This window comes from Callorhinchus milii, unplaced genomic scaffold (genome assembly GCF_018977255.1).
Source record: "Callorhinchus milii isolate IMCB2004 unplaced genomic scaffold, IMCB_Cmil_1.0 Scaffold523, whole genome shotgun sequence".
NCBI lineage: Eukaryota > Metazoa > Chordata > Chondrichthyes > Chimaeriformes > Callorhinchidae > Callorhinchus > Callorhinchus milii.
In genome coordinates this window covers 1-13476 of record NW_024705264.1, presented here as the reverse complement: position 1 = coordinate 13476, position 13476 = coordinate 1, and the positions used below count along the sequence as shown (strand labels likewise).

Below are 13476 nucleotides of genomic sequence, written 5' to 3'. Positions count from 1 at the left end.
CTGGTAGGAACGAAGTGGACCAGCCTACAATAGATTATATCGTCCGTCCGTGTCCAACATCGCCCCTACTGCAAACACTTGGCATGACCCTACAAAAACCTTTAGACTCTGTGAGGCTTCCTGGCTAAACAAGTGTAACATTCCCTTATAATTCCCTCAGATAGCTTTTAATTAAAACATTAAATTAATGAGGCTTTCCTGGCTAAACACTGTAACATTCCCTTATAATCCCTGAGATAGCTTTTAATTAAAATTGAAATTAAATAACAAAACTCACAGCACCCTAAGCCTACAGCTAGGCCTAAAGCCTAGAACTAGGCCTCAAGTCCCTTCGTATCGTACCCCGCGTGTGTGCAAGGGAGTTAATGTTTAACAATGTTACATTCCCTGATGCTTTAAAATAGAAACATTTAAATTTAAAGCTTTTACATAAATAATAAAAACATTTAATTAAAAATTAACTCACCGGCAGCCTAAGCCTACAGCTCGGCCTCAAGCCTAAAAGCCTCAAACTGTCCTTCGTATCGTTCCCCCGCGTGTGTGCAAGAGAGTTAATGTTTAACAATGTTACATTCCCTGATGCTTTTAAATAGAAACATTTAAATTTAAAGCTTTTACATAAATAATTAAAACAGGTAAATTAAAAACTAACTCACGGCGCCCTAAAGCCTACAGCTAGGCCTAAAGCCTAGACCTAGGCCTCAAACTCTCCCTTCGTATCGTACCCCCGCGTGTGTGAAAGGGAGTTAATGTCTAACAATGTTACATTCCCTGATGTTTATAATAGAAACATTTACATTTAAAGCTTTAACATTTAAAACAACTCCCTACCCCCTCCTCGTCGGCGGCTTTCCAGCCTAGAGCCAGGCCTGGGAATCTCTCCCCGCTTGGGGTGTATTGGGCGGGGCTACAGCGGCAGGGAGGGCTACGCGGGGCTGGGCGGGGCAACGGCGGCTGGGGGCATGGGCACGAGGTGGAGGGCGGGGCTACGCAGGGTTGGAGCGGGGTTACGGCGGTAAGGGGCAGGGCAACGAGCTGGGGCCGGGGACACCGAGATGGGGCGGGGCCACGGGTGGCCGGGGCTGGGTTACGCGGGTGGAGGGCGGGGCCACGGGGCATCCACTTATTGGCGGCCATTTTTTGCCATTTCATTTTTTATAGCCATTCAATTGTTCGTTCCTACCAGCCCACCCCGCAGGGTCCTGTTAAATGATGTTGAATCACTCAACACACCGGTGGTGGGCCAAAGTAGTGAACTTTGTCTTGGTAAAAAACGCGACACATTTTTTACTGTTTGGCAGTGTCGGGTGGTGGAGGGTTACGACACATTTGACTAATATTGGTCGCGAAAGCCTACGTGTTAAACTGACCATGTACTGTGTTAGCTACTGGAAGACAAAGGTGGTTGGCGAGGCTCTGATCCCGTGGAATACATATTATCTTGGTCGTGTGATTGACATATTTCGCATTATCTCTTCCGAATGACCCTAGGTCTAATACTTTCATAATTACTTGGTTCAAGCTTAACCAAGATTTGTGGTATACCATAGTTGTTACCAAGGATATTACGAGGGTTAAATTAATATTTAAATTTAAAGCTTTCGTGACTGCAGGGATTCATCTTCTTGGTTCTTTCGGTAAAGTCACGTAGAAGGGAAGTAAATAATAAAAATAAAACATAATAAAATTATTCTCACGACGTTTCGGCCACAATGCAAGCAGCCGTCCTCAGGTGAAAACCAGGTCCGTCGAGGCGACAGAGTCTGAATGAAACAGCGCACGAGCTTGGAGCATATATATAAGCTGGGCGCCTTGACAAAGGAATTTGCATATCAAGAGGAATTTAGCATATTTATGGAAAATGCAGGAATGTGATTAGTACTACATATGCATGTGCATTATGCAGGATTAACAGCATCAAAGGGAGCTGCAGTTGCTGCTGCTGCTGCAGTTGCTGCTGCTGCTGCAGTTGCTGCTGCTGCAGTTACTGCAGTTGCTGCTGCTACTGCAGTTTCTGCTGCTGCTGCAGTTGCTGCTGCTGCAGTTGCTGCTGCTGCAGTTACTGCTGCTGCTGCAGTTGCTGCCTTATCCATTTTAATATAACACTATGTATTATTCTACCCACCCTAATGTGTATCACACTGCTATATATTTACTATACAATTACGACACCATACATTACTCTGCACACTGCACCATGCCAGTGAGTGGAACGCGGTCTGAAAGTCACCGTAAACGTGAATACAATCAGTTAAGATCCGAAATGGTTTATTACGTCCTTCCAATGATTGCTGAGCCAGAATCCATCTTCTCGGTTGAAATTGTCTCTGTGTTTGTATTGTGGATCGCCTCATGAACGAATCTCTCATGGTAGCCAGATGGCTTGCAGAGAACCTCTGTCTTGGGAATCAATGGACGTGAGCCCACTGAATTGTAACAGTGATCTGCCACGGCTGAGGTGTTTGTCCTACCGTGTTTCAGGTCTGCCTTATGTTCACGGATGCGGTCCGAGACATGTCGTTTGGTTTCTCCAATGTAACTGCTACCACAGAGGCAACTTAGTTTGTAGACGCCAGGGTACTGGTATGTCTGGAACCACATCTTTTACAGACGGGACCAGATCACGGATTTATGTACTGTGTTGAATCGGACCTGGATCTTTGTTAATCAGGATTTTGGAGATCTTTTTTTGTGACCCAGCAATGTAGGGTAAGGTGATGGTCTTGAAAGGCTCCTCAACAGGATCCTTCTTGATGGTTGGAGTGATGGCCTTGCGGATTGTGTAGTCGGAGTAACCATTAGCCTTAAGAGCTTGGCGTATGTTTGAGTCACTGCCAATGTGTTCCTGGTCGGAAATGCATTGGGCTCTGAAGGTATAGAGTCTTGGATGGGGAATTCTTCGGATGGATGGTGGTGGAATCCGTTTTAGGTAAGGCACCGTAATGGGTGGCTTCCCCTGTAGAAGATGCCCATAGAGCCCAATGCATCTCCGACCAGAACACATTGGCAGTGAACTCAAACACGTACGCCAAGCTCTTAAGGCTAATGGTTACTCCGACTACACAATCCGCAAGGCCATCACTCCAACATCAGAAGGATCCGTTGAGGAACCTTTCAAGACCATCACCTTACCCTACATTGCTGGGGTCACAAAAAGATCTCCAAAATCCTGATTAAACACAAGATCCAGGTCCGATCAACACAGTACATAAAATCCGTGATCTGGTCCCGTCTGTAAAAGATGTGGTTCCAGACATACAGTACCCTGGCGTCTACAAACTAAGTTGCCTCTGTGGTAGCAGTTACATTGGAGAAACCAAACGACATGTCTCGGACCGGCATCCGTGACATAAGCAGACCTGAAACACGGTAGGACAAACACCTCAGCCGTGGCAGATCACTGTTACAATTCAGTGGGCTCACATGACATTGACTTCTCCAAGACAGAGGTTCTCTGCAAGCCATCTGGCTATCATGAGAGATTCGTTCATGAGGCGATCCACATATACAAACACAGAGACAATTTCAACCGAGAAGATGGATTCTGGCTAGCAATCATTGGAAGGACGTAATAAACCATTTCGGATCTTAACTGATTGTGTTCACGTTTACGGTGACTTTCAGACCGCGTTCCACTCACTGGCATGGTGCAGTGTGCAGAGTAATGTATGGTGTCGTAATTGTAAGTAAATATATAGCAGTGTATACACATTAGGGTGGGTAGAATAATACATAGTGTTATATTAAAATGGATAAGGCAGCAACTGCAGCAGCACAGTAATGCAGCAGCAGCAGCACTGCAGCAGCAACTGCAGCAGCAGCAGCAACTGCAGCAGCAGCAGCAACTGCAGCAGCAGCAGAAACTGGCAGCAGCAGCAGAACTGCAGCAGCAGCCAGCAACTGCAGCAGCAGCAGCAACTGCAGCTCCCTTTGATGCTGTTAATCCTGCATAATGCACATGCATATGTAGTACTAATCACATTCCTGCATTTCCCATAAATATGCTAATTCCTCTTGAAATGCAAATTCCTTTGTCAAGGCGCCCAGCTTTATATATGCTCCAAGCTCGTGTGCTGTTTCATTCAGACTCTGTCGCCTCGACGGACCTGGTTTTCACCTGAGGACGGCTGCTTGCGTTGTGGCCGAAACGTCGTGAGAATAATTTTATTATGTTTAATTTTTATTATATTTTTTATTATTTTATTACTTCCCTTCTACGTGACTTTACCGAAAGAACCAAGAAGATAAATTAATATTTGTTCCCAGTCTGTATTGCCAGGGATCCGTGCTTCTTATTCTCAAGTTATATTTTAATATCCTGAGGTTGAAGATATAGCTAAGCTTCAAACCTTACTGTTGTATTTTTCAAAACCCCAGTTAACTCGTAATGATTAACTGCCCTTGGGTGAATTTCGCTGTCCAAGGGAGGTTCATGACCACTGCTGTTTTCGTCTTTTGTTTTATTGTGGGGTTTTATCCTTTATGGCTGCCTTCTCTTGAACTGGGGATTTCCTGCAGAATCTCATTATCCCCCCTCCCCCTTGGGTTTGCCATTTTTATTACATTTTATGACTTCCCAAACAGGCTTATGAGTAATTATCCTCCAGCTGTCTTTTGCGTGGCAAGGCAGGAGACAGGGGGGAGACTCACCCTTTCCATGCCACAGCGCTACATCCCGATCAAAATTATTACAAAAAAATCACTCATATTAATTTTATGGAAAAGACATATATACAACATGCTCTTCGAGTGTTTGTGATGAGATGATACAAAACAACTGAGTTGCTGAGGCAATTAAGCAAGCACCATATAAATGCTAAAATTATTATAACATAGTATAACATAGAGAATGCTTCGGAGCTTATTGGCTCTGGCTCCTGGTTAGAGATCTACCCAACCCACAGGTCCGCAAATACTGGCTGCTCTTACTCTGCAGGTTGAACCTATGAATTGAGTGTGCAACTTCACGTTATTTTAATTAAAGGCCTGTGACAAAGGTGCATCTATTGGAGCTTCATTGTCTCAAGCTTACACATCTACCGGGTCTCCATTTGACTTTGTATTGTCTAAGAAGTCCACCCACACCTCCACTTCCACAAACTCCTGGAGTTGCCTCGCTCTGCCTCACAGTCAGAATTCTCCTCCTGCTTCACGTTGCCTCCATCGATGTGAAGGTCCCATTTTGGAGTTGAATCTTCATCTTCACATTTTACCATCGCTTCTTCGCTCTTCACCATCACTTCTTCACATTTCACCACTTCAAAATCCACCTTGACACTTTTATTGCGTCCAAGCTCGAATTAAATTCTGGTTCTTTTTTCAGCAGGGATGGGCTCATTGCAGCACTTGGATTTACACAAGCCGATTTCAGACCCCGCTCCTTGGGGATCTTCTGATGCCTGTGTGTTCTCTGGTGTCTTTGAAGATGATGACAGGTGCAACGCCTTCCTGCACAGAGTGCAATTGAAGGGTTTCTCTGTGTGTGTTCTCTCGTGCTCTGAAGATGTGATGACTGTGCAAATGCCTTCCCAGACACAGTGCACTTGAAGGTTTCTCTCCTGTGTGTGTTCTTGGTGCTCTGAAGATGTGTGACTGGTGCAATGCCTTCTCACACATAGTGCACCTGAAGGGTTTCTGTCCTGTTGTGGTTCTTTCGTGGTCGTGAGATTGATGACCGTGCAAATGTCTTCCACACAGAGTGCACTTGAAGGTTTAGCCTCCGTGTGCGTTCTCTGGTGGCTCTGAAGATTTGATAACGTTGCAAATGCCTTCTCACACACAGTGCACTTGAAGGGTTATCTCCTGTTGTGTTTCTCTGGTGGCGCTTACATTGATAACGTTGCAAATGCCTTCTCACACACACTGCACTTGAAGGGTTCTCTCCTTGTAGTTTTCTGGTGGGTCTGAAGAGTTGATGATCCGTGCATATGCCTTGTTACACACAGTGCACTTGAAGGGTTTATCTCCTGTGTGAGTTCTCTGGTGCGGTCAAACTTCCCAGTACGATCCGTGCTGTCTGCATACTGGTCGCATTGTTTCCTTCTTGTACCGGCTGCGCCGAGTCCCTTTGCTCCATCAGACCAATTCTGCAGAGGAAGAGTCAGAGAAAGCCAGCTGCAGACAGAAAAAACATATCCAACCATCTACGTCAGTATCAGGCACAGAGGAATGCATATATACACAGTCACACATGACTTACACATCTATACTTATTCATATATTAATGATATAGTGAAAATAATTCCCCAATTCATCACGCGGGTTGTTAAGACACACAATGAGAGGGCAAATGGTCATAAATATGCCTGGATGCTCTAGTATCTTCAAAATGAATCTTTACCCAAAACTTCAAGCACACAATTTCGGCTGTCTAGCTATGAAAGGAATATTTAAGAAAAATTCAGCTATAATAACAAAGTGTCTTGAAAATAATACTATTTGTATTATGCAGAAATACATAAATTAATGTTCAATCGAAACTTCGAGGTGGAAGCCAGGCTCAGATTTGCTTGAATGCTCGGATGAATAGATCTAACTTCAGCTGCATACAGTGAGGGAAAAAGTATTTGGTCCCCTGCTGATTTTATACGTTTGCCCACTGACGAAGAAATGATCAGTCTATAATTTTAATGGTAGGTTTATTTAAACAGTAATAGACAGAATAACAACAAAATCCAGAAAAACGCATGTCAAAAATGTTATAAATTGATTTGCATTTTAATGAGGGAAATAAGTATTTGACCCCTCTCAAAACATGACTTAGTACTTGGTGGCAAAACCCTTGTTGGCAATCACAGAGGTCAGACGTTTCTTGTAGTTGGCCACCAGGTTTGCACACATTTCAGGAGGATTTTGTCCCACTCCTCTTTGCAGATCTTCTTCAAGTCATTAAGGTTTCGAGGCTGACGTTTGGCAACTCGAACCTTCAGCTCCCTCCACAGATTTTCTATGGGATTAAGGTCTGGAGACTGGCTAGGCCACTCCAGGACCTTAATATGCTTCTTCTTGAGCTCCTTTGTTGCCTTGGTTTTGCGTTTTGGGTCATTGTCATGCTGGAATACCCATCCACGACCCATTTTCAATGCCCTGGCTGAGGGAAGGAGGTTCTCACCCAAGATTTGACGGTACATGGCCCGTCCATCGTCCCTTTGATGCGGTGAAGTTGTCCTGTCCCCTTAGCAGAAAAACACCCCCAAAGCATAATGTTTCCACCTCCATATTTGACCGTGGGGATGGTGTTCTTGGGGTCATAGGCAGCATTCCTCCTCCTCCAAACACGGCGAGTTGATGCCAAAGAGCTCCATTTTGGTCTCATCTGACCACAACACTTTCACGCAGTTGTCCTCTGAATCATTCAGATGTTCATTGGCAAACTTCAGACGGGCATGTATATGTGCTTTCTTGAGCAGGGGGACCTTGCGGGTGCTGCAGGATTTAAGTCCTTCACGGCATAGTGTGTTACCAACTGTTTTATTGGTGATTGTGGTCCCAGCTGCCTTGAGATCATTGACAAGATCCTCCCGTGTAGTTCTGGGCTGATTCCTCACCGTTCTCATGATCATTGCAACTCCACGAGGTGAGATCTTGCATGGAGCCCCAGGCCGAGGGAGATTGACAGTTATTTTGTGTTTCTTCCATTTGCAAATAATCGCACAACTGTTGTCACCTTCTCACCAAGCTGCTTGGCGATGGTCTTGTAGCCCATTCCAGCCTTGTGTAGGTCTACAATCTTGTCCCTGACATCCTTGGAGAGCTCTTTGGTCTTGGCCATGGTGGAGAGTTTGGAATCTGATTGATTGCTTCTGTGAACAGGTGTCTTTTATACAGGTAACAAGCTGAGATTAGGAGCACTCCCTTTCAGAGTGTGCTCCTTATCTCAGCTTGTTACCTGTATAAAAAACACCTGGGAGCCAGAAATCTTTCTGATTGAGAGGGGGTCATGCGTTTTCTGGATTTTGTTGTTGTTATTCTGTCTCTCATTGTTCAAATAAACCTACCATTAAAACTATAGACTGATCATTTCTTTGTCATGGGCAAACGTACAAAATCAACAGGGGATCAAATACTTTTTTCCCTCACTGTACATGACATCATAACAACAGTCTGGACCACTGAATGGGTTCCGCAGGACTGGAAGGATACCCTAGTGGTCCCCCTCTTTAAGAAGGGGGACCGCACAGACTGTAACAACTACAGGGGCATCTCACTCCTCAGTGTGCCAGGGAAGGTCCTGGCAAGGATTATTCAACATCGCCTTGCTAGGCACGCCGAGGAGAGGCTTGCAGAGCCCCAATGCGGTTTCAGGAAAGGGCGGTCCTGCACAGATGCCATATTTTCTGTCAGTCTGCTACAGCAGAGGTGTAGGGAATTCCAACTAGACCTACATCTCTGCTTTATTGACCTGGTCAAGGCCTATGATACCATTAGTAGGCCTGGGCTCTGGTTGTTCTTCGTGATTTCGGAGTCCCTGACCCTCTGCTCACGATCATTAAAGACCTTCATGATGGTGAGCGGGCCCGTGTAAAACTAGAAGAATCACAGCTGTGTTCGTTAGTTTCTGAAAACGCTTGTCCTGGTGAGGATCGTGGTGGCAGCATGCTGAGTAGGGTGGTCCAGGTCTCTCTTTCCCTGGCGACAGACTCTAGCTCAGACATGGGCAAAGTACGGCCCCTGGGCCGTATACGGCCCGTTGGGCTTTTAAATCCGGCCCGCCGAACTTGTCCAAATATTATTATTAAATTAAATTTTACCTTCCTCCTGTAATGCCCCCATTTCCCCATTAGATGGCGCACTTTGACCGGGAGTGTGGTGTAAAGTAGAACCTCTGGTTACGACCATAATTAGTTCCATAACTTTGGTCGCAACCCGATTTGGTCGTGACTCGAACCTAGTTTCCCCATTGGATTGTATGTAAATACGATTAATCCGTTCCAGACTCCTACGAACTGTATTTAAATATTGTTTTTTTAAGATTATTAAGCACAAAAATAGTTAATTACGCCATAGAATTCAGTGTAATAGTAAACTAAATGTAAAAACATTTAATAACACTGAGAAAACCTTGAACAGAGAAAACTAACATTGACGCATCAAGGTTTAGAATCGTTCAACAAGATGATTGTTTCGTCTGCTACATCAGTCGGTCGATTCTGAGAGAGAGAATATTCGTATGAGCAATTCATGTTTCTATTGAAAGTAAGTTAACAGTAATATTTGGGTACAGTATTGTTTTTGGAAGCATTCACCGTAATATCATATGAACGTTTACTTCACCGCATCATCGTATGAATGATGCGAGAAGAGATTAACGGGTTCTTATGTTAGCGATTTACGTACTCGGCGCTTTCGCTATCTAAATTACGGCTTGAATGAGGGGGGAGGGGTATGACTACACTTACAAAATTAATATCTTACTAGAAATTTTATATAACAAAAGTTATATACATAACTGTTACGCTTTGTGTAATTCAACAAAACAAACACAACTTAACTCGAGTTCTCTCCAAATTTCACGAGTCCGTTCTAGACCCCAGTTTTTGTTAAAGAGTTTTAAGCACAGAAAACATAATTAAAGTTTGAAAAATCATTAATTATACAAACTTTTCAATAATTTTCTTCTTCACTTCGATTTAAATTTTCGTTAAAACCTTCTTCTCACCAACATTACCACTCATTACCACTTTCTCCGAAGGCAAGTTTGTAAAAGAATGCATGGTACAGACAGCAGACATATTGTGTCCGGAATCAAAAGAAAATTTGAAAAAGTCAGTTTATCACGCAGGACTGTGATTCGCCGTGTGGAACTGATTGATGAAAATATAGCCAGTCAATTAAACAAAAAGTCTGATTCCTTTGAATTATATTCACTAGCACTGGATGAAAGTACGGACATAAAAGACACTGCTCAGCTCCTCATTTTTATCCGAGGGATTGACGACAGTTTTGCGATAACAGAGGAGTTTTTGACCATGGAGTCCCTGAAAGCAACAACGGGGAGAGGACTTGTATAACCAGATATCTGCTGTCATCGAAAGAATGAAGCTACCTTGGAGTAAACTTGTCATTGTCACAACGGATGGATCGCCAAATTTAACTGGAAAAAATGTTGGGCTGCTGAAAGAATCCAGGATAAAGTGAAAGAGGAAAACTCCGTCCAGGATCTTATTTTCCTTCACTGCATCATCCATCAGGAATCCCTGTGTAAGTCTGTATTGCAGCTTAATCATGTCGTGAATCCAGTCGTAAAACTTGTGAACTGTATACGAGCAGGGGACTTCAGCACCGTCAGTTTATTACCTTCCTGGAGGAAACTGATGCGGATCATCAGGACTTGCTGTACCACTCTCGTGTCCACTGGTTAAGTTTAGGGAAAGTGTTACAACGAGTGTGGGAGCTGAAAGAGGACATCATCGCATTTTTGGAGTTGATGGGGAAATCTGACGAATTCCCTGAGCTAAGCGACAAGAACTGGCTTAGTGACTTTGTGTTTGCTGTGGACATATTTTCACACATGAATGAGCTGAATGTGAAACTGCAGGGGAAAGATCAGTTTGTTCACGACATGTACAAACATGTGAAAGCCTTCAAATCCAAGCTCACTTTGTTCTCCGGACAAATTTGCGAACAAAAAATCTTTTGCTCATTTCCCCACACTTGCCATGCAGGAGGAGGCACGCGAAACGCAAAAAAATACAGCAAATCACTTGAGGACCTGCACGGAGAATTCTGCCGTAGGTTCTCTGATTTCTAAAACATTGAACAGCCACTTCAGCTGGTGTCCTGTCCCCTGTCACAAGACCCTGAAACAGCACCACATGAGCTGCAGTTGGAACTGATAGATCTTCAGTCTGACTCCGTCCTAAAGGAGAAGTTCAACTCTGTTAAACTGAATGACTTGTATGCTTCACTTAACAGAGCCACGTTTCCAAACCTCCGGAGGACTGCACAGAAGATACTGACTTTGTTTGGCTCGACTTATGTGTGTGAGCAGACATTCAGCGTCATGAACGCCAACAAAGCCCGTCACAGATCATAGTTAACGGATCAAGCACCTCAGATCTATCCTGAGAATTGCCACAACCAAAATAACTCCAGACTAGGATGCACTGCCAAAAATGGGAGATCAACAAAAGTTCCCACTGAAACTGAAAGTGATGATGTGTTGCTGCAGCGAGGTTGGAGCCAAATCTCCGAGACACAGCCTGCGTGGCTGCTCTAACGTGTTAATGTAGATAATAAAGAAGTTCAAGTGAGGTAATTGGTTTGGCGCAGGCCTCAGATGTTTTCATGATGTTTGATCAGTCACGTTACGACATGTTTTGTATTGTTCATGTTTGTGCAATTTGTTAAATTGCCTTGCAAATAAATGCTTTGCTACCTGTTAAAGGCCAAATCCTTTCATGTAATGATTTTTACATGTCATTTATATTAGTTCACACAAACACTCCATCCACCTGTTCCTGGCCCGGCCCCTCTGTCAAATTTTAGAACTCATTGTGGCCCGCGAGTCAAAAAGTTTGCCCACCCCTGTTCTAGCTCATCCTGGAGAATTCCAAAGTGTTCCCAGGCCAGCCGAGCGACATAGTCTTGGGCCAGCCCAGGAGTCTTCGCCCAGTGGGACGTGTCTGTAGAGTTCCAGGGGGAGTCTATTGGGAGCATTCTTACTTATAATCTATATTGATATCCCCATAGAGCCAGGCCCAGGGGTTGTGTTCACAAAACAAGCGCCTCGTGGCTGTGTGACCCACGTAACTCACTAAGGCCAACTCGAATTGGCTAAGTGGTGCCATCCCGTGCGTCTCGAACATCCACAGGATGAAGGGTGAGAGGCGGGTGCGATGCCAGTATGGCAGGGAGAGGGATGGTCTCAGATGGACTAGACATTGGCGATGGACACTCAAAGCTTTGTATGGAGCAAAAGTCCAGGCACCTTCCACACAGTGTTACAAAGTCTAATGAAAGAATGCTGCTCGACTAATTTTAAATGAGACTTTGGCTGCCAAACCAGAGCTGGTCGTGAACACATCAACCCGGTATGGAAGCTCCTCCAACACTTGTAGAACTGCCTGATTATTCACGTAGAGTTGAGCAGGTGCAGTGTTGTATGTCATTTATTTTTGTGAAACATTTGCAAGGCCCCATTTCATGATGAAATTATCAAGGCACAGAACAAGATTCCCTAATTCCATCTCACTGAGTAGCCATTACCAAATAATCAGCAGATGAAACATGGTTGACCAGGCAGGGAACGATCTTTTAACTATAACCAGGCATTGATTAGCGTATCATTGTACCGCAACAAATGCAATGGTTTGTATATGACTATTGGGAGCTTCTCAAACTACATAGTAATTGAATATGCTATGTAATGTAATGCATGGGGCCAGAGTGAATTTCTGTCACAAGCCATGTTGAACAGGTTATGGCTCGGAATCCTGGTCACGCAGCGTTGGACCATCTTGCCCAAAATCAAACAAATCCTCAAATGTGAGCAGAGGCATAGATATGAATACAAATAACAACCCAAATCCCCAAGCCTCTTAATAGTACTATAGGCCTTAATTTAATTAAGAATGCAGAGATTTAGTTTATGTTGAAAATCCATAAGCCTCTGCTGTAGTCAATAGACAGAAAATACAGCAGCCCCTAGGTTACCATGGATGTTACATTCTTGGAAATTGCCGCTCGAAAGCTAAAAGCGCGACATTCAATACTTAAGCCTTACCTAAGTAATGATTAAGTAAACGTCAACTAAATTTTACAATTGAATAAGTACTGTACTGTATTCCAAATAAACATTACAATTGAAATAAAGAAGACACCGTATACAAAAAGTATTCCAAGACGAAACATTGTATAGTATAAATCTATGAAGATAAAGCAGACTTTGCACTTGTGTAGATTTTTAGTGAACAAATTGCGCCAACACACCCCAAACTTTCCACGCACTCACGGGTGAGTTAGTGTGTTTTTGGCACAATTGTTTGCTTACCTTCTCACCTTCAACACCTATACCCCCCCCCGCTCCTCACCTCCCGCCTCGCCTTCTCTTGCCATGTGTTAAAGTCCGGGGCATCTCAATACTTTCGGTTTGCCACACATGCAAACTCATTTTGACATTTCATCTACTACAATTCCACACACTCACCATAACATAAGTGTCTCCACTGCACTGCTATATTTGTTCTCACAGATCTCCTTGCATGTCTGACAACACATTGCAACAATGTCATCAACACCAAGATGCAACCCTGCAAGGTGATGATGGCTACCATTTCCTACTCCGCCAAACTGACCCAGCAACAGGCTTGCCAAAAAAACATACGATTTCCGCCATGGAGGTCTTTGCCTTCAGGATCATGGTATGAAACGGCGGCTTCAATATCTTCTTGAGATGAAAAGAGCGCTTTCACCAATTTGCTGTCGACATGTATGCCAAAATTTAAGCTTCATTCAATTAAACCCATCAGATGGGAA

At 44.0% G+C, this 13476-nt stretch overlaps 1 pseudogene; it reads left to right on the top strand.

Annotated features, from left to right (window-relative positions):
* The first annotated feature begins 10035 nt into the window (after positions 1–10035).
* LOC121852175 lies at positions 10036–10750 on the top strand (annotated as a pseudogene).
* The last annotated feature ends 2726 nt before the right edge of the window (positions 10751–13476 follow it).